A 22,218-nucleotide genomic window follows, 5' to 3' on the forward strand; every position below is an offset into this window, starting at 1 on the left:
TGATGTTTTCATATGTACTAAAGAACTATTTTTGGAAATGAAATAGTGCAACCCAGACAGGTGCAGGTAGACAGATGGGGAAATGCTGGTGCTGAGGACACTGATACTGTTATGCTTTCCTTTGCTTACTCTTTGCAACCAGGGGATGTTGTTTTCCTAACACATATTCTCTTCTGCTCAGTCCACTGCCACAAACTAACAGCTCCTTCTTCCTGTATAGTAGAAGGGTATGTTTGCAGCTGCTGAGTGTTTCTTGTTTTCCATTAGTTACAAGTTTATCTGAAAAGTCTACCTCACAAGAACAAATCAGACGATTTTCAGATGTAGTGACAGTGTGTATGTTAGTGAAAGGAGAGTTGGAAAGGGGAGAAGAGAAAGAAAGCAGAAAGCAAAAGATGGGAGAGTATTTATGACGGAAGCAACACTGGCTGTGCTAACAGGTGGTATTGACACAGAAAGGGGAACACTAGCCCTGTGTGGCTGCAAATGGATAGAAGGGAGCTATACTTTAGAGGATTAAGATCCTTGAATGGCCTTCTGGTAAAAATAATGTGGGCAATAAGTAACTTATAAGATGAGGTTCAGTAACCTTATTAAAGAGATTAGGTGATAATAGAAGAGTGGAGTTGATGAACCAAGAGATTAATTCATTCCCATTGCCTCTCACACTTTTTTCAAGGGATACTTTCAATGAAGATTGAGTGCATTGCTGAATCTCATTTTGTTTTGAAAAGTAAATGTCATGCTCAGCCATTATCACAGTATACTTCCTTAAAAGTACTCTTGGAAGGGAGAAGTGCTTTATATGCCTTAAAATGCTCTTCTTGTAGTGCAGATTAATCTGATCTTGATTAATCACATCTTTTGCCATCCCTGGAGAGTTACTAGAGAGAAGGCAAGCATAGATAAATCGAAAGAGCTGTTTTTAGCACTATTTTCTTGCATATATAGACGAATATGGAGGAAAGGCAGGTCCTGCTTTTTGAACCTGATCTCTTACAAGATGACCCACGTAGTGGATGAGGGAAAGGGTGTGGATGTTGTCGATCTGGACTTTAGTAAAGCCCTTCACACCATCTCCCACAGCATTCTCCTGGAGAAACTGACCATCTCAAGCCATGGACAGGTGTACTCTACGCTGGCTAAAGAGCTGGCTGGACGGGAGGAGCCCAGAGAGTGGTGGTGAATGGGCTTACATCCAGCTGGCAGACGGTGACAAGTGATGTTCTGCAGGGCTCAGCATTAGGGCCAGTTCTGTTAAATATCTTTATCAACGATCTGGATGAGGGGGTCGAGTGCACCCTCGGTGAGTTTGCAGGTGACACCAAGTTGGGGCCAGTGTTGAGCTGCTTGAGGGCAGGAAGGCTCTGCTCAGAGGGATCTGGACAGGCTGGTCTGATGGGCCAAGGCCAATTGTGTGAGATTCAACAAGGAGAAGTGCCAGGTCTTGCACCTGGGTCACACCAACCCCACGCAGCGCTACAGTCTTGGGGAAGAGCGTCTGGAAAGCTGCCTCGTGGAAAAGGACCTGGGGGTGCTGGTTGATGGGCAGCTGAACATGAGGCAGCAGCGTGCCCAGGTGGCCAAGAAGGCCAACAGCATCCGCGTCCTGGCTTGTATCTGAAGCAGTGTGGCCAGCAGGACAGGGGAAATGAGGCCTCGCCTTGAGCCCCATATTCAGTTTTGGGCCCTTCACTTCAGGAGGGACGTAGAGGTGCTGGAGTGTGCCCAGAGAAAGACAATGAAGCCGGTGAAGGTTCTGGAGAACAAATCTTCTGAGGAGCAGCTGAGGCAACTGGGGTTGTTCAGCCTGGAGAAGAGAAGAGTCGGGGGGGGTCCTCACTGCTCTCATCAGCTACCTGAAAGTAGGTTGTAGGCAGGTGGGGATCAGTCTCTTCTCCCAGATAACAAGTGACAGGACAAGAGGAAACCTCCTCAAGTTACACCAGGGGAGGTATCCAATAGATTGGATATTAGGAAAAATGTCTTCACTGAAAAGGTGATCAAGCATTGGAACAGGCTGCCCAGGGAGGTGGTGGAATCACCATCCCTGGAAGTGTTTAAAAATCTGTAGATTCATTGTTTAGAGCCATGGTTGGCAGTCCTGGGTTAATGGTTGGAACTGATCTCAAAGGTCTTTTCCTATCTAAATGATTCTATCATTCTATGATTGCATGAATTAGGTGTACATACAGACCTCAGTAAGGAGTAAATAATCCTGTCAGGTATAAAACAATGGAAAGAACATTTCTCCCCCTTTCTTGTAATTCTGGCATCATATTGAACAATGATAGTCTGTTTCATGCAAAGTGTGAAAGCAGCATTCCTTTGATGTAACATTATTTCGTTTTTGATGTTGGACATCACACTCATTGTAAAACATAACAGCCTACTCATGCACCTTTTCAAGGAGCAAATCTTGTGTCTCAAGTTGTTTTGTCTACTAGGAAATACAGGAAATGTCTCTCTATACAATATTTTAAATGAATAAAAGATGTTTAAATAGCTTGCAATCATGTTGATATTTGCAACAGTCAGGAATAATGTGGAAACCCAGACTTGTCCATTTGTTACCCAAGTTTTTTATTCCTTGCATCTTGCAGAGATTACCTCAGCCCATTACCTCACCTTCTTCCTTATGACTCCTTACATATATCTGCAGGGTCTTGGTCAAATGCAATTCTTTATTTAGTAACACCAAAATTTAGTCCTTTCATGCCACTGAACTCCACAGTGGAGAGTCTGCACAAACCTGATATATATATATATATAGAGATATATATACATATATATATATATATATATAATATTTTATCTTTTTAGTTTAATGGCCAGAATAGGAAGATTTCATCAACAAATCACCAAAATGTGTAGAAAAGATCTCAGATTAATCTAACACCTAAGACTGGCTGGAGCAATGACACACTTATGCTTGACTGGAAGCTGAAGAGATGCATAACATGTGCTGCATTATACAAACAAATAATCTTCCTGATTCAGCAGGATACTTAGTTTAATATTAAGGACATACGTAAGCATATGCAAGATCAAAAGACTCATTATGTAAAAGCATCTTTATCTTATGCCTACATCTTATTATTCTACGGTTACCTACTTTTTGAGCAGTGCCTGAATTAAGATAGGAATCCGCTGTGGCACTGTTCTGTATTTTCATTGTATGAGAGTCTACTTCTCAGTGATTTGCAGTTAACTGAAAAACAGCTATTGGGAGTTAGGCACGCATACACAAAATTTGGAGTGGAATATGAATTTTTTTCTTAGTCTGTACATTTTTAATCTGACTGTTAGACAAGGAAGTCTGTGAGCAGGGTTGGATGAAAAGACTACTTTTAAAACTGCTTACAACTCACAAGATGAGTACATTGTAACTAATTTGGTGCATACCTAGATAACTAAAATAGTGTGGTTTTTGTTAATGAACATTTTTTTGCCCAGACTGATCTGTTCACACACACAGATGCACAGATGGAGGACGTGGGAATTAATGGAGTTAAAATTGCCTTAAATTTGTTAGAAAATACCAACTTGAGTTACATTAATGAAAAGAAAAATCCAGAAGTATCTGCTTGACTGACACTTTGTATAATCCAGATTTTCTTGTTGTTTCTGCCAGCTGTTTATAGGGTAATATTTTTGTCATTTTAAAGAACTGGCTTTGTACAGCTGCCTTTTTGAGAACTTGAAGGTCATTCAGTTTTTGCCACAGCTCAGTTCATGCCATAAAGCTAATTTATTTTGCTTTGCATTTTAAAACACACACACGCACACACACGCACTGTCTTGCACACCAGTAGCTTTAGATACAGCAGAGAATGCCTCCCTATATCATTGCTATAAAACTTGTTGTTTAAGTCAGATCCTGATGATTTCACAAAAAAAAATCCTCAGAATTCAGAGTCCTCATTGACATTCTACTGAGATTTCCAAGTTTATTTTAAGCTCTTATTTCTAAAACTTGATTTGCTACCATGTCGTGTGTGTTAATGTGTGCTATTGTGTTTGTCTGTAAGCACGCTGACCTACCTGAGCTGTTTATGAATGAGCTAATGTGAGTATTGTTTAACCAGAGCAGTAAAGAGCTTAGTTGAAGCTAGTGAACCTTAACTACTTCGATTACACCGACTACACCATATCTGTGTGGTTCAGTGAACAGTTATCATAGTTTCTTTTTATTATAACATAAAGCACTGATATCTAGAAGTTGTTGCAAAGTTACAGAGGGATTTTGAACACTTTTGACTACTTTGCCTCTTCTGCTTCCATGTTGATTGTGGGTGACAAGCACAAAAAGCCTTGTGGGAAGTACAAGCACCTCTCTGGGCTAACATTTATGCCCCTGCAAGCCTTGCCCTTCTCATATGACATGCATTGTGGAGGGTGCTGAGGTGCAAGGATCAGTCATGTCCTTCTCTGCACCTGGAGGTAGCCCAGATAGGACTGGCCATCTGGAGAGTGAAACCAACCTGGCTGTGTTAGCAGTTCTCTACAAGACATGCTAACACAGCCTGCTTGCAACACCTGTGAAATTAAATTGTTCTCATTGTCTGTGATCTCTAACTCCAGTTTATAAGAGAAATGAGTGGTTTCTTATTCTGGGTTTGGCTAGTGGTGCAATAGTAGGTCATATTTAGCACTGTGAGGTAAAAAGAAGTTTTCTGACTTGTATATATTAAGTGAAATTGTATTGTGCCTGATCCAACAGCCTAAAGGAGATGAGGCTGCTGCAGCTCCATGTCCCTAGGTCCAACCAACAGCAAGGCTGAAAATGTCTTCCCACTTGGTGTGTGCATACAGAACAGATATAGGCACCACACATACACAGATATGTGTGTGTGGCCACACATATCACAGACATACACACTGAGCACTCACGTGAACTCAAACAGCACCAATGGCTGCGTCCTGCTCCCCTCTCTGGCTGAGCAGAATGGAGGCACCTTGGTAAGAAATATATGTATAGATACAGTGGATCTATCCACTAGGTGCCCCCAGATCCCAGTCTCCTCAGTTGCTGGCACCCAGACATAAAAGCCCCTGAGACTGCAGGCCCACTCTTGTTGTTGGTACAAATCGTCTTACTCCCCACTGCTTTGCTCCAGGATGACCAGGACACCCCTCATCCACCCATCACCAAGTTTTTCTCCTAGATCACCCCAGGAGGCACCCAGACAGGGTGTCCTTCCTTCTGAGAACCTTGGCTTCCCACCTGCCTTTGTGTATCTGCACTCTGAGCTTGTGCAGATGAGGTTTTGAGGGACGGATGCTCCTGTGCAGGTGGGCCTGGGATTAACCTTCCAGATTGATACTTGAGCCTTCCCCTCTTGCCATTGTTTCTGAGCTCTTTCATGGGCATGCAGACCAGCTTTTATCACATAACAGTTTGTCCTGTTTGTTTCCCTGCAGTTTTCCATCCCTAAGCAATCACTAAGTGGTACAGTTTATGAACCTTTTTGGTTTCAGTCAGAAAATGAGCCCAGGTTAGTTAAACATACCAAATCCAGAGAGCAACAGTTTAAGATATGGACCATGTGCAGTTTAGCTCCTCCTGCTTTGGGAACAGGAAGCTCTTGGCTGAAAAGTGACAAACACTGTGGCTGAGTGTGACCTTTGAAGTTATACATGTGCATGAGTCAATTAATTAATTACCTATCAAGGAATACTGATAATGGACCAGAAGAGAAAGCCTTTCTTGCCAAGGGAGGGTTGCTCTCACACAGGATGCAAAGGCCATTTCAGCCTCCATCCAACTAGGGAGCAACCCCCCTGTGACAGTTTTAAAAACATTGAGAAGCATGGCAGCATTTTTGCCAGCTTGAGTGCCAGTGGGGAGGCCAGTGAAAAAATGGCCTTGTGACAATGTGAAGGTGCAAAGCACAGAAAACCTTTCTGGTGTGACCTCTGGATGCTAATCAAAGTGGGCTCATGAATGAGTGGAGCTGACTGTGGAAAATGTGCCATCAGTGCATTTACTGGCTGTGATCACTTACTCTACCATATCCCCTCTCATTCTGCACTCCTGTGCTTTCTGTTTAAATCCTCCACTGCAGGGTATGACAATCACTGTGTATACTAATGTCTGGTCAGATTAAATTGATTCACAAAATAATGCCAATTAAATTGTTTGATCTTGGCCACATTTTAATTTCTTACCCCCAACCCCCAAATCTGTATCTTTAGGCAAGAAGAATCCAAACAGCTACTGGCACTGTTAAGGTCCTTCTCCACCATCTGTGGCTTTAGCTTGTGCAACCACGCATTTACTCCGACTGTCCTGCCTTGCCTTTTTGCCAAAAGCCTGTCACTTTTCTCCAAAGACAGAATAGTACCTATAACTATGTCAAGCTCATCTCTGGGTAGCTGAAGCAGGAGAACTTGGGGAAACTTTGACCACAGGTGAAATTTGCTCTCCCTGATCCTAGCTGCAGCATATCATGCTACATGAACTCTCTCTCGAAACACATAGTCACTTCCTGTAGTACATTTATGGGGGTTTTTTTGACTTTGCTGTCTTTACATGCATTGTATAACCAGAAAAATGATTGCATCTGATTAGTATGTTTTCCAGAGGGAAAAAAATCTATGTTACTTTTTTATTTGAATTCTCATACATTGTCCTTAAATTGAATAATGACATAAAACATAGCAGTACCATTAAGGGTATATGATTTGAGTTCTCTCTATAATAGAAAATAACAAGTATTAGAGGAACACATTAAAAAAATAAATGAAAAGAATCTCTAACACCTGTCTGCATTCCTATGAAAGACCATCGTTTTTCATGGTCATGTTTTGGAGCCCTGTTTAACTTTACATATTGTGCCTGCAGATTAAAGGTAATGTAGTACTTTCTTTTAATGGGATGTGTTGATGGAATTCCAGTGCATAGGTCTCCCTCCCTCACCAGTTTTATGGATGTACAAAAGTATTGCATTTCACAGTGATGGAGTTATCCCGATTTCATAAAAGCCAGAAGAGATCCATAGCCGAAGCTGTCATTTCATGAGGGATCTGAGCAGAAGGCATTCATGTGGGATATGTTACAAGAAGGATTCACAGTGGAAAGGCAGATCAAACCATTACAGCCTTTCAAATAATAAGACAAAAAGATTTCAGACTTCATGATGATTCCTAATCCATAGACACTTTTCAGAGCTAAATCTGTTTTCCTTTGTTGTGAATAAACCTACAGAAGGTGAGGAAGTCTTGCAAGAGAAGCAGATTTTAAATCATAATCTTCTGTCATTTCTATACGGAAAATGGGGAGAGAACATGATTAACTTGCTGCAGGCTGAACAGGTGGAAGAAGCCAAAGCATACAAATACAGCAAAAAATTCAAATAAAAAAAATCCTAGTTTCTCTTTTGATGGTAGCAAGCAGGATTTTGCTGGTTTTATTTTTATTTTTCACTATGGAAGTAGTGCTTATGGCTAGGTATAAAGGAAATGCATTTTTTAATATATACCAATAAAAATGTTATTCCTGCAGTAAAGCTGATTCTGCTCTGAAGAGTGGCATTTACTAAAGAAAATATTTTTCTGTTTTTCCAGTGGCACATATGTGACTAAGGTTGGTTATGAAGATAATATGATCAGGTTTTGGTCAGAAGCTCATATCCAAATTTTCAAACAGACTTTCTAATTTCTTCCCTTGTGGTTGAAGGTGATTTTCTTAATATCCTCACATGACACAGATCAACAGGGGATTCAGCTCTATTAAAGGAGATCTTTAGAATGAAATCAACTGTGGAATGTTTTACAAATGTGGTTCAATAAACTCCATATAATTTCAAAAGGAAAATGGTGCATACAGGAGTATCTGGGGAATTAGCATAAATACAGTGTTTCACTTGGATTCATACAAGAAGTACCTCTGGGAGAGTAAGACACTTTTCAAATAGTCTATGAAAAAAACATAGCTCTTTCTAGGGTCCTAAAGAAGAAAATTTACATATTAATAGAAGATTAAAGTGCCCATCAAGTATTTGTTAGCTGTTGCATTCTCTTGTCTATTTTGCTCTTCACATAAACATCCTTCATAATAAAAAAGACTCCTGCATCTCCATTTATTACACTGAATCACTAAAGTTTCATGTTACAATAGCATACAGGATTTTTGTGTTTGAACCCTTTTGAGATATGCTCACTGGATTCCCTGTTAACTGATTTTCACCTTTCTTTGCACTCCTATCCTCAAGTTTTACCTGACCTTTTTAACAGTGTCTGAGTGGTTTTTTAAAGGCTAATTTCTAGGTGGTTTTGGGTCCCATCACAGTCATGCTTTTAGATATGAGTCTTACAAGTCTATTCAATTGTAAATTTTATGTTTAATAATTAAAAAGCACCTGAAGTGAAAGTCTATTGCTTAGCTAGGTCCAAAGGGAGTGTTCTGTTCTGGAGGGTCCAACCAACAGTAAAACCCACAGTTGTTTAAGCAAGCTAAAGTAAGGAAGTGCAGAGGAGATTAGTGGAACTAGAAACTCAGAAATGAAGACGTACAGCAGATAATATTTTAAAATTATTTCTTAACATTTTAATATTTGATATTTAATATTTAATATTTTAAATTATTAACAATTAACCTAATTGTGAATATGATGATTATATATAAAGGCACTCAAAAATTATTTACAGTAATTACTGTAGGTTTAGGTGCTGCTACAATTATAACTATCTTAGCTCAAAGAAATAAGTCAATGAGAAAGATGTCATATAGTGCTGTACTTCATGGATCTCTGTACGCAAGATAAGACAGCTGTTCAGACAGACCTGTCTTTTCTCAAGGCAGGTACTGACTTTAAAAACTACTCAATTTATCAGTAAACAATAGTGCTCAACAAAACCCAGAAATGACTGAAGCTTTTCATTCTTAGTGATGATGCTAAATTCTTTTAAAATACATACTTATTGGATTCTTACAACCTGTGCAGGGCTCTTCCTTGTTAGCAAGACAGACTAAAACTGAATATCTTAAGCAAGAATATTTATATAAATGCTTAAAGCTGCTGGTTGTCTCAAATGACACATCAATCTGTTTCATGGGTATCTGTCTTTCACGTCACAGTATTAAAATGAGCTTTTGGGTGGTAGGAAGTCCTTCAGTTTCTGTAAACACAGCACACAGTATAGCTCCCAAAGTCTGAGCTTCATTACAGGATCAAAGTGTTCCCCAGTCTTGGCCAGTGCCCAGTTATACAAGCCAAAGCAGTCTCTTGTTATTCACTGTTGGTGGTCTTCTGTGGTAGCAGCACTTCCATACCCATGATCGGTGTGTTTTTCTGTGGTCTCTACTTTATTTGGTCTCCTGCTTGCAGCTGTTCCTAGGGACTCTACTAGGCTTTTGTCAATCTCCCTCTGACTTTCCATTGACTCTTCTTGCCTCTAGGTGAGAAGGGCACTGGTTTTTGCTGATTCTTTCTGAGCTCACTTGCTTAGCTTTCCTACTAAAGGAGCCACAGTGGACATGGTGTACAGGCAGAAATTGTTTCCAGTAACTCTCACAGTCCCATGAGTGCAGTTGCAGGCATGATGGATGAATGGAAGTGCAATGTCAGGATTTTTACAGCAAGACTGGGATGACTTGTTCTACGGGGACTGTGATTGTAGTGAAGGGCATTATGCAACTTTAGCTATTTTGTAGGTTTTTGGAAGTCATCAGTGCAATTTCTGTCACATTGATGTCATTTCTGCAAATTAGATAGTAAAGGAACAACACACCTAGCAAAGGCAACATCAGTTGTTTTCTTGCGAGTCATACTTCATTGTCTGAACTAAATTGAGATCAAGACCTCAGAGACAGAACGTGAAAAAAAGTGTGCAGAAAATTCCCAGTAACAATTTCTTGAATTTAATGACAACAGAGATTCTTGAAATAAATTACTATAAAGCAAAATTCCAGTCCTTCACTTTGCAGCTGTGCTTTTTAGGGGAAGCTGAGTACCCCAAAAGGTGTTTGGTGGAGTCCTTTTTGCTTTGAAGTAGATAGAATCCTTATGACAAGCAAATATGCAATTGATTGTCATATGTATGCCAACAATATGTGCTGGAGGGGAGACTGTGTGTTCTGACAAGACAAATGTTTATGCCATAGGGTTGGGTCTATGTGAAAATGGGTGATCAGTCATCAAATCTGTGGGTACTAGATGCATTCAGTAATGTTTCTTGTTCTCTTTTTCTGAATGGATTTGCAAGCTGGGCTGTGAAGTAAGGTTACAGTTCTGGAAACTGGGCTTTTTTTTTTTTCCCAGCTGATGAAATTGTGGTCTCCCAGCAAATGTGTTATGGTTAATTAGGTGGCACTGCTTAAAGAGGTAAGCTGTTATGAACTTCTACAATAATGAAAAGGCCTTTGGTCCTCATAGCATTATTTAAGATTTTATTGCTTTTATGAAAAGAAAATTCTGTTGGTACAAGTAAATGAGAGGGCCTCAGTCTTATGTTTGGTATCAAATTAAACTGAAGAAAGTCTATGAGAAACATGAGCTGTAGGAAACATCCCAGAAGTTCTTTATTGAAAGAGATGTATGTGATTGTTGTGTGGGTATATGATAAAGAATCAGGGCTTGCTTTCTACATCTTTATTTTTTATCTTTTAATTCTTTTTAGATTCCAAAAAGGAGTGGTGAAAACTCCTGACAGAAAAGTATTTCCAAATTTTGGTCCACCCATTCAAACCAAGACAGACCGTCGAACACACCAGTGACTCCTGTCTCAATAGGTCTCTGTGTTTTCCATTTGTGCTGCTTGTAAACTGGAGGGCATTTAGGTAGACTGAATTCCTAATCCTACCAACAAGGAACTGTCCTGGTTTTTTCTGTTGTATTTACATGACATCATTATTTTTAATAAAACACCATAGGCTTTACTGGAAACTGTCTTACTAGCCAGACCAGAAAAGAATCCCTGCCTTATGGAGCTGTCAATTTGACTGCTTTCCTGGGTAAAGCTGGTGGCATAATGTTCTAGAGAAGTCAATAGGAATGAAGATCTATTATTGGACTTCTAATCAGGGAATTAATAATCAGTCAAGGAAAGGGATAGAAGAAAGACAGAATGAGGTAACTAAAGCTAAAGTATTCAGACTGAGCAGATATTTTGTTTCTGGGTTTGTCTGGTCTTTTAAATACACAACAGTTTTTATAGGCAATGACTATAATATTTATACATCTATGTTTTATTATTATAACCTTCTTTAAAATAGTATGGCTGTAATCAATAAAGAAAGAGAGTACATGAATTCATAATAATAATCAAAAAACTTCCTTGACATAAAGACAGTCTCTGTTTTTATGGGATTTTGGTTAATATTTGATAAGGGCAACAATAGTTTCTGGTAGAGGATCACAATGTGAAAGAGGCTCTTCTAGTCTGTTCTCATTTCTGTCCTGGGCATAATCACAGCATTTGCATCCCCAAGTAGCCTGGTTCATCCCCTCAGAAGGATAACTCCCCAGCTAAAGTGAAGTATTTGGCTGGTGATGAGGATGTGTCCTTCATTTTCAGATATTTATTCCTGTACTAGAGGAGGTGTTCCAACTTTGCTAGTGAGTATGCCACAGGAAAAGCTGTGGAAAAGCATAATTTTGGGCTGGGTAGATGTATGTTTCCTGTAAGCAGACTTACTTTTAATAGTTTTAGATCCCGATTTCAGGAAACACCTCGTTCCATATGTAGGCACTTGCTGACAGAATCTGTTGCTATGAGATATTCTGATGTCTTCAAGCACAGGCTTTAACAAAAAGGTAGATCTGACACAGGGGCCCCTTAGGCAGGAGTACCGCTGTGATCACATTGCCTGATGCAGATGTATGAGCCATAGCAGCTGGTGGTAATGGCTGAGGAGGTGGCTAGAGGCCACCCACTGCCCTCAGGAAATTCATTTTTACAATTCTGTGAAGACAGAGAGTTTTAATTTCCACATCAGTGAAAAAAGTGATAGTGATAGATCCGTACCAGTATAAAATATAATCAGTGAACTCTCATGTTACTTGCATCACATCATATTGTCCACATTGCTTATTTAATGTTTTTTGCATGCTAGAAATTTTTTATATTGTGTAATAACATATTATAATAATTTTGTTCATTCTCAATAACAACATCAACCAACCCCCCCCGAAATCAAAAGTAAATTTTATTGGGTGTCAGAACTAACATGACTTAGGTACTGCAGTATTTTATTCAAGAATATGAAGCTGGTATATTCAGCTCGGTGGTTCAGAAACCTGTAGAAGTAAGGGTCAGAGCAGAAGTCAGGCTCTTATCTACTATTAACTATACAGTGCTAAATATAAGTAGATGAATTCTACATTTAATGTTAAAAATAGAATGGAATCTTGCACATATTCAACTCATGACCTGAGTGGCTCAAAGTACTTTGCAAGCCTTATTTAATTAAGCTTTACAATACCCTTAAGATAAAGGCTAAAAGGAATTTTTATCTCCTGTACAGCCACCTTAAACTCTATAGAATAACCTTCGTGTTTTCTGTTTGTGTTAAACAGCTTCCAATATTACAAGAAGTTGCTGAAGGTTTAATCCATTTGTACAGTTCCTTTAGCACTGGCTTTTTATGGAGTGTCCTGAAATAGCTTGACAACAAACACATACAAATATACTAAAAAAGAGGTTTATTGTAGTTAGAGTGTAAAGATTTTCTTTAATTTCTTTCTTTAGAGCCATCTGTGTAACCAAACTCTTGACTCCCAAGGACAAACTTAGCAGCTACTCTAATTAAACAAAGTGCAGCAAGTATTGGACAGTGATATACCACTTGGAAATCCTTACCTTTTATTTTGAAGTAGCAATGATTAATGGTTCATCATGGTATCTTTAAGATGCATAGTCCAGCTTATACAGCTGAAGTCTTCACCTGTTAACAGGATGCAGGCAGAATAAAAGAGGAGAATAGAACTATTACTAACTGGTCTAAAGCACTAAAAGAGAGGATACAACCAATTTCTCAGCAAATTTTTCCAGAAGGTTTTCCAGGTGAGATTTTTATAATTATTTAAGTATGTGCTACATCAAAGATCTACCAGAAATATCTAAATCCAACTGTGTAACCTTAGGCAACAAGGACATTTTCTTTATAGGTTGATTGCTTTCCTATAGAAGCTGTTATTTTTTATTTACACAGCCTCTGATGTTAGCTCTGTTAAAGCTTCTGAATAATCCAATAAAGATTATACAGTACTTTGCTCTTTAAATTTCCTTCAGTAGCTGTATATGGAGGTCTTTGTTTACTATTCAGGAAATGAGCTAAAAGGTTCTTTGGTTCACCTGTGTTCACAAAATTTGTTTTGTGATATTAATAGCCAGCCTCTTGAATTTTAATAATGTAGGCAGTAAATCTAAAGCAGTACCATTATGCTTTCTGTGTGTCCAGAAGACTTTCTCCCCAGAGCTCTCTTTCAAGCTAACTTCATTCCTGGATTCTCCTCTAGATCCCATACTGTTGTGTATATTTGGTTTCGACTAAGCTGCTACAGTAATGAATGTAGGTGTGTGAGGTAACAAGTTTGCTCTAGCATATTTAAAATAAAATTTTAAAAGTTCAAGGGCACAAAACACATAAAAAGGTTTCACTTCTGGTGAGTATTTGCTGAAATATATTGTATATTACTTATTTAGTTTAGTTTCACAGATCATTATGCCTTTCTTTATAATCATCTTTTTGCATGGATTTTTACTTACTAGTTCTGCCTTAGCATGTTTTCACTGAAAGGATTTTTAGGTTTTTAATTTTGGAAAATGTTCCATTGCACTCTTTGTAGACAATAAGAAATCTGTATATGAATGTGCACATTTCATGTTGGAAACTCAGAAATGAGAAAAGAAAAATCTCATGCCACATGAAAGAGCAAAATCAGAGAATCTTATTCTAATTGTACTTTTCTCAATTCTACTTTCCCTCTCCTGGTAAAAATCTAATCACTAATACAGCACACATTGCAGTGGCACTACATCGGCAAATACTTCAGAGGAAGAACATCTTTTGTATATATGAAAACCATTTGATATTGATGTAACAAGATGTAACAAGAGAGCAAGAGTGAGTCATAAAAGAGACCTTCACCACAGAGATATAAATTTGAATTTAGCAGAAGCATTCACCTGACAAACTCCAGGGAATTTATTTTTTCTGACCATCTTCTTTCTTCCCTGGAAGGAATAAGTTTATGAAAGTTTCTGACTGATGCAATGAGCAAAGGCTGATTCCAAAATGTAAATGTAGGTTAACTGATGCCTGATACTTACTTAGCTCCTCTGTACACTAACCTTCTCATCTGGGATATATATTTGTTTTTCTGTTGTAAACTTAAAAGTGTACAGGCTAAAATAAATCCAAGCAAAATTATTCTGCCTCCAGAATAAACTCTATATATGAAATAGATTAATATGTTACAATGTCCGATATTTATGCAATAATTCTGCATTATGAGGTGTGCATCAGCTCTTCAGGTGTATCTGATGTGTTAAGAGGGATAGTGTTTTCCAGTGGAATTCTAATTTTTTAAGCAGACACAAATCATAACTCCCAGGATCTGTGATTTTTCATTATTTTGTTGAAATTAGTAATACACTGACAGTATATAAAAGACAGGTAACTGACTCCAGACAGTCATATGAATCCTAATTCATCTGTTGTGACTGGCAAGTTGATGCCTTAGGAAAAAAAAGTTCAGTACATTAGGATTCCTTTACTAAGAAAGGGAATAAGGGAAATCTGACAGATGTTTGTAAATGATCTTTTTTGACTGAATTGCTCTCACAAGCTAATATTAGAAACAATTTACAATAATCTGTAAAGTACAAGATAGAAGTCTAAGAAGACATTTCAGGATAAGCTTAATAATGAATTCTTTTCATCGGAAGATTTGAGCAGATCTAGTCAGTGATACAGTCTGTGCGATGAATGGATAGGCTGCATTGTAGCTCTCTTTAAAGATTGTGGGTAAGATGATACTAGTCAAATCTTGCCCCAAATGTAATTTTTTTATTTCTTGATACTCTAGGTCGATTAGCAAAGGATTTGAGGGGAAGTAGCTTTTATGAAAGCCTTTTAATGAAGTACAGGATTTACAGAGTTAAGATAAACTCTTAGCTGCTGGGGTATGTTGAGCTATAAAATAAATTACAAATTATGTGTAACAGACCGAAAGTCTGCTTCCCTTCTTTTTGTACATACTTGAAGGTATCCTATTTTATCTAGTACTTTATAGATTATTTTTTTAAATGAACATTTAAAAAATGTGCTATGATGTCTTAAGCTGTATGTCATAGGAGATCAATGGCTTTCAGACTGCTAATACAAAGTAGTTTTTAGATTCTACAGGGTTTAAAAAAAGAGAGCACAGAGAATTGTATCTCTTTTTATGTATCTCAGTGCCATTGAGAGATGTTTTGGGCACTGGAGAATCCAAACATTCTGTTTTCCCTAGTTTATCTTGTTCCCAGCCCTGAGCAATGGTTAATATGGAAAACCTAGGGAAGTGGCTGAATGGGTCCAAAGAGGGTAGAAGGGAATGGAGTGCTGGACTTGTGCCTGGGAATAGCAGAGTTAATGGTGGAAAGGTCCTCTGGGCCATCTAATGACACCAAGCTCCACAGAAATTGTATCATCCCTCTTTCTTCCATGCCCCATTCTTATCCCTTTACCAGTGTAGACCAGTCAGTGCATAAAATGGTTTGGCTGGAAGTATAGTCACTTTTAAGTTATTGTTTTCTGTTTGTAGAGTACCATGATACTACATGATCTATCTGTGATAAAGACCTTTTCAAAATTTAAAAGTTATAAAGACTTATTAGACACTCTGTATTAGCAAAACTGTGCAATATGCAGAGTTGTGGCAATGGGGTTCTAAGCAATCTAGGCAACAGTGAGAAAGATCCAGGAAAGTGGTGAAAGGTGTCAATATCTCATAAAGTAAATAAGAAAGACAGAATTACTACACAGCACAAAGTTGTCTTAAATAAAACTCATTTTACTGCAGCTAAATGTGGACTCAAGTAAAGATAATGGAATTCTTTATTGTGAGAAAAAAACGTCTTGTGTTACAAAGTGGGTCACACTGTCCTGGGCTGCTGTGGCCATAAAATAGAGGTAGAATTGAAGACAGGTTCATTAGCTGAAGTCCTATTACAAAGCTCGGAGAACAAACTGTAAGTGTAAAAGCAGAATATTGACTAAGAAATAGTAATAGCTCTGAATATGATATTTGTAAGAATATGAATAAAATTCTGTGTCCATTCCTGATGCCAGATTCCAGCAGGTTAACTGTAAAAGTGGGAGACTATACTGTAAGTCATCAGCTATGGAAGATCAATCCACTTTGCTTAATTGAGAAAAGTCTAGCCTACAGGCACCTAGAGAATACATACCTCATAATGAAAAACTATTTAAACTTGCCAAAAAAAAAAAAACAACCCACCCCAAAAAAACCAAGCAAGCATCAGGGACATTCAATGAGTGGAACACTACCATTTCATGTCTTTCTAGAAAATATGTTCAACCATAACAAGAAGTTAAGATTTGATGGAAAAGTTACTGGATGTGTTTCTGTATCTTTTGCTGCAAAGGACAGCAGTTATCTTAATTTTAAAATTTTCTTGTAGTCTAAATATGTATTGACCTGATTAGAGTACAAGTAATTTCCACCCATAAAACTAGCTTTTTAGTAAAGCCATATGTTTTTCCATTATATTTTCAAGTAAAATTTCTGGAAGGCTTGGGAAACATTAAAAATTATGCAAGGGGAGAGCTCTTTTTGACCCTTCTTCCCTCCCAAATAAAACAACTTCTGTTCAGAACTAAAAGGAAAATTAAAAACCCGTTCTTAACTGGTATCAAAACCTTTTCATTCCCTCTGTATGAATGCATTGTTGAGATACACAGCAACTTAAGTGCTATTTTAATTGCTTTAATTATTAACAACCTTGATTTCAGTTATGTGTTTTTCTGTGTAAAAGCTTCTCAAAGGCATATAAAAAACCCCCTTCCTGCTGACATTCCTTCCATGCTTCTGCTTAGAGAAAGCGTCACAATGTTTTTAGTAAAAGGTCTCCAGTGTGTTGATGGAGACATTATTACACACACACAGTATCAGAAAGAGGGAGGAGAGAAAAGTGTGATAGCTAGTTAAAACAGGAGGAACTTCATGAGAATATTGGATCTAAAGGGTATTATAGTACATAATATGTGTGTAACACATATACACTGAGAAGTAGGCTGACATTTTTAATGTCAGAACACATAAACCTAAATACGAGGTCCTGATTTGAAATGTATAGATGCTGAATATGTATGCCACATCTAACTACAGATTGCTTAGTAAATGCCAAGAACTGAGAATCTTACCACTTTTACTTAGCTGCTGGCAGACACGAGGCCTTAGGAACCCAGCTGGCACACTACACTGGTCAAATGTTGCCCTTAATTGTAGGGTTTGCCTTGAGATTAGGCTTTGCACACAGACCAAATGGCCAGCTTGGTCCCAGTAACTATGGTTTAGAGGCTTCTACAGGTGAACAGAGTTAAAAAAAAATAAAAATGTCTTCCACTGAATGTTCTAAGAAAACATCAACTTTTAATGCAAATATCCATTTTTAATGCAAATAATTTTGTGAATAAGAAAGCAGACTTCTGAATTTGTCTGAGATAAAATATGCTGTAGCAGTGCAGTAACTGGGACCAAAATTAATCAAATGATCTCTCCCATAAAAGCCCATTTCTATGGCAGCTAGAGAGAGAAACAGGAAGCGCATGGAGTGAACAACATTATCAGCTGTATAAGGAAAATGAGGGCCAGCGATCCTGGTCTCCATATCACTAAAATTGATTTCAATTTTGTACTGCACCAGTTTTAGACATAATCTGAAAAAATACTCAAAAATCATTAGGAAATTTTAACTTGTGAGAACCTAAGCAGTTAGCAGCAAATTAGAAAGCATTTACCTTGGTAGGGAAGTCAGGATTTTCTTATGTCGGTTTTTAAAAATCTTTATGAGCTTTTTAAACAGGAGTGGTGTATCTACATAGAAAAATCCAATCTGAGAAATAGAAACAGAACCATAGGATGATATCTCATTTATTGTATGAGGAAATATTAACCAATTCAGTCAGCTGAATTTATAATGAATTTTGAACAAATTGGTGGAATTGAAAACTTGACTGGCAGAGGAAAATGATACTTAGTTTTGCCATGTATGGGATGATGGGGCTGACTTCAGAACGTAGTGCCAAGGAATATTCTGGAAGGCAGGCTGAAATAAGAAGGGGAAAGATGTAGATAAAGGGAAATTTAGAGGTTAAGGAATTGAAACTGTCAATGGCTAACAAATATAGTGAATCATTCTTCACTGAGCCAGAGGCTAGAAGACCTAATGAGCTAATAATAGTGCACATTTCACAACTGCAGGACAAGGGAGATATCAGAATGACATAGCAAGATAAAAAGGATTGAAAGAGTAACTTGATTGGGATCATATGTGATTAAAATTTCTTGTCATTAATTGCAGGAAATGATAGAAATATTTTCCACTATGGAAACAACAAAATGTGATAGTATTTCAAAGCACTGTATCCCCAGATATGGATCGTAGAAAGATTTTATTGCTTTGTTTTGGCACCCTTTTCTTCATTTGTCTGTCCAGAAAGAGAAAAGTGCAGGAAGAAATGCTTCCTGAATAGAAATAAGTAACGTAAGTACGGCCCCCAATGTGGAATACTCATGTGTGATACAGCTTTGAGTTGAAAGGTTAACATAAAAAATAATAGTAAAGCAGCAGGGAAGAAAAGTGATGAGAATTTGGGAGTCAACCAAGGACGTGGGTTTTTATTTAACAAAAATAATTGTTACATTTAGTGTTATTTGTATTCAAGTCAGACTTGGCAGGTATAAGCTGGCTTTTGACTTTATTGAGGCCTATGACAATTAAACACAGCAAGGTCTGATCTATGTTTTAGTGGTATCAATTTCAAGTATTCTTCTGGGACGTTACTCTTTCTGGGAAACCTTAGGTGAGATGGGAACAGTAGCAATGGCATTATGTATTTTAAGTCTGACATTACAACAGCAGCTGAAAGACATGATCAATTATTGCCTTGTATAAGGTCACTCAAAGGAAGAGCGCTGTGAGCAGACTTCTGGGGGATGGAGGGAGTAAACAGTAGAGAAATGTTTTTGGTTTGGTCTTCATTCAATTAAGTGAGAAAAGCAGGGCTCTGGAGGCATGTGATGAGTATGTTTGGAATCAAAAATACTCATTGCAGGTAGTCATTTTTAAAAGTAGAAGCAGCTCATAATCTCTGACTACTCAGGTTTCCCAGGTGATCTGAAATGTCAGCACAGCTATCTTGATCAGGTTCCAATACTCCTCTTTTTCAGCTGTGTTTTCGCTGCACACCTTCTACTCCTTGAGCCCTCTCAACCACTGTTAAGTTTCCTAAAAAGAGCAGATAAGCTATTCTTACCAGAAGAAGTCTCACTTCAGAATGATTGAGCTGGTTTTCATGTAGGGCCTGTACAGTGAGGTACACACATGAAGATGTTAAGTATTTTAATCATAAGCCACTATGAGATCTGTGCTTTATATGTTGAAAAATATTTACAAGAAAATAATTTCAAACCATTTCACATAAGAAACATCTTCATTATCTATGTCAATTCCTCACCTTAAAGGAAAGGAATCATGAACTTTTGTAAAGTTGGTCAATAGTTTACTAAGTTCAAGCAGGCAAAAGGTTCAGGATATTTTATCTCTACCCCCTGTCATGTACCTGCTTTATAAACTGACATCAGACAGATGTAAAGTATGAAAATAATCTCATCTATTTGCTGCTTTTCCTGGTGACATTTTGTTGCCAAATCTCTCTGACTTGTAAAGTTGTTCATCTCACAGGTGTCGTTATACCAGAGATCTCAATGGAAATTCTTTTTTTCTTTTTAATTTTCAGCAAACTAATCTGTCAGTGAAAAATAGGAAATACAATTGTTTCTTTAGTGGCAATGAATTACAGGAAGGCTAGGTATTCCCAGCAAGCACAACTGTGAAACTAAAAAGCATTCAGGATCCCTTAGTGACATGCTTGCACATTTCTTTGTGAAGATCTGTTCTATCAGGTAACTGCAGCCGTGTCTTTTGAGAAATGCTTATATTGAGGTGATGAAACCGGGACCCCCACAGGTAGTTTAGCCAATGGTCTATTTCCCATCCTAGTTTTTAAATGCATACTGTTGTTCTGTTTGTATCCTGTCATTTATACTATTCCCAGCATGTATTTTTACATTATAAGTCCATGTTGTTTGTCTGAAAAATAATGAAGTTCCTATGTCCAATTTTTAAATGTACTTATTTTAGAAATTTCTGTTTTCAATTTTTTCCACAGTTGAGTGTTATCCAGTATTTCTTTTTCTTTTCTGCAAAGAAAACATGCACAGGCTAATCTCCTTTCCCTCTTTCCCTTCTTTACCTTCCTTTCCTTCCTTCTCAACTTTTTGTAAGCAAAAAACACTTTTCTTGCAACATAATAAATTCTATTTAATCTTGAGTGTTGTTGATTCATATAATTGTAGGCTAAGGTAGGCAAAATAAATGGTGATGTGGTCCTGTATGACACAGCTCAGTACTCACCACAGATCTCAGAAATCTGTGTTTAATTATTTTCCTTGTTTGAAGGGCTTTTGAACTTGTATTTCCACCTCAGAAACATTTCCTTAACCACCAGGCAACAGACTTCTGGAGGACAGGAAATACCCTGCTGACATTGATCTACTTTCTATAAACAAGTCAACAGTCTGAAGAGCCATTAACTCATGAATAGTCCATTTTACAGGAGAAATAGTCTTAGACCAGGCTAGGATTAATCTTCCCTCACCTTTACTTTTTATGCAACATAAAATTGTTTTGGTAAAAACACCTCAGCAAATGAAAACCTCTTACCTCTGAGTATTCTCTTCTCCTGTGGTTGAACAATCCCTTAGAGGTGACAACTAAGATTAATTACAATTGGGTTCATACAATCAAGCTGATAGATACTAGTAGATGGGGATACCTACATTTGAAATACTCACCCTGAATGTTCATCTATATATACTCTATGTAGAGAAACAGGCGCTGCAGACATTGCTTAACTTTATAACTGTCTGCGCTTGACTAATGCTGTGCGCATCTGTAAAACTCTTACTTTCTGTACCTGTTGAGGGCAGAGATACAGACTATGATGTCCCACAGAGTGAGATATGCTATACCACTGGACACTGTTGAAGGAAACACTCTGCTTTTTTTTTTTGACTGTGAAACTAACTCTGCTGTATATTCCTTTTGTTGACAAAACCATCTCATGTCCTAGTATATGTTACTATTTATTTCAGTGTGATTTGATGTGTGCTAATTTTTGACATTCTTTTCATGGTTACCTGAAATTTTTTTACAAACTCTAGCTGTGTTTATCCTTAGAAGGAAAAGTCATTGATGGGTGTGCTTAGAAAGGACTTAAGTTTACATGGTAACTTGTCAAAGAAGTAAGACTAAGGACATTAAGTCTGAAGGACTCCTGTTGACTGACTACAGGGAGTTTTGGTTTTGGATCATGGTTAATAATAAATCCAGTTAAACCCAAACTTTACTGGTTGTATTTAATGTGCATAAACAGAGCAAAGTGAGCTTCTGAATTAAAAATTAGGTGATGAGAGTAATCCAGCAGCAAAAAACCCTCAAGTGCATGAAAAAAGACAGACAACTAATGTGTTACCTTGAAGTAGTGCTGAATGTAGAGAAACAGAATTTGGTGAGAATTCACTGACTGGAGTATGACACCTTCTTATATTACTTTTTAATGAATAATGCATATTCCTCTTTGTTGAAGAAAATGTGATGGTATGATTGATAGGAGTCTGTCAGGATCATCTAGGTATAGTCCCGGAGAGCAAAGAGGTGGAACAAGTGACCTCCTAAAGTTCCTTCTGTTTGTATGATATGTTGACCTTTTTCAAACAGAATGATGCATCCCTGAGTTCTACCTTCAGCCCTGATTTCCTGGTTGAACTGTGTGTACATATTCTCCTGAATATGTAGACAACCCAGCTGGTATTAATTCCATTTAAAAAATATTTCTGCACATCCTGCGTTTGTATATCTTTAAGCGGTTTTCTTAATGGCATTTTTCTGTAGTGAAAACAGCAGTATTTAACCTTTTAC

Source organism: Falco rusticolus, chromosome Z (assembly GCF_015220075.1).
Source record: "Falco rusticolus isolate bFalRus1 chromosome Z, bFalRus1.pri, whole genome shotgun sequence".
NCBI lineage: Eukaryota > Metazoa > Chordata > Aves > Falconiformes > Falconidae > Falco > Falco rusticolus.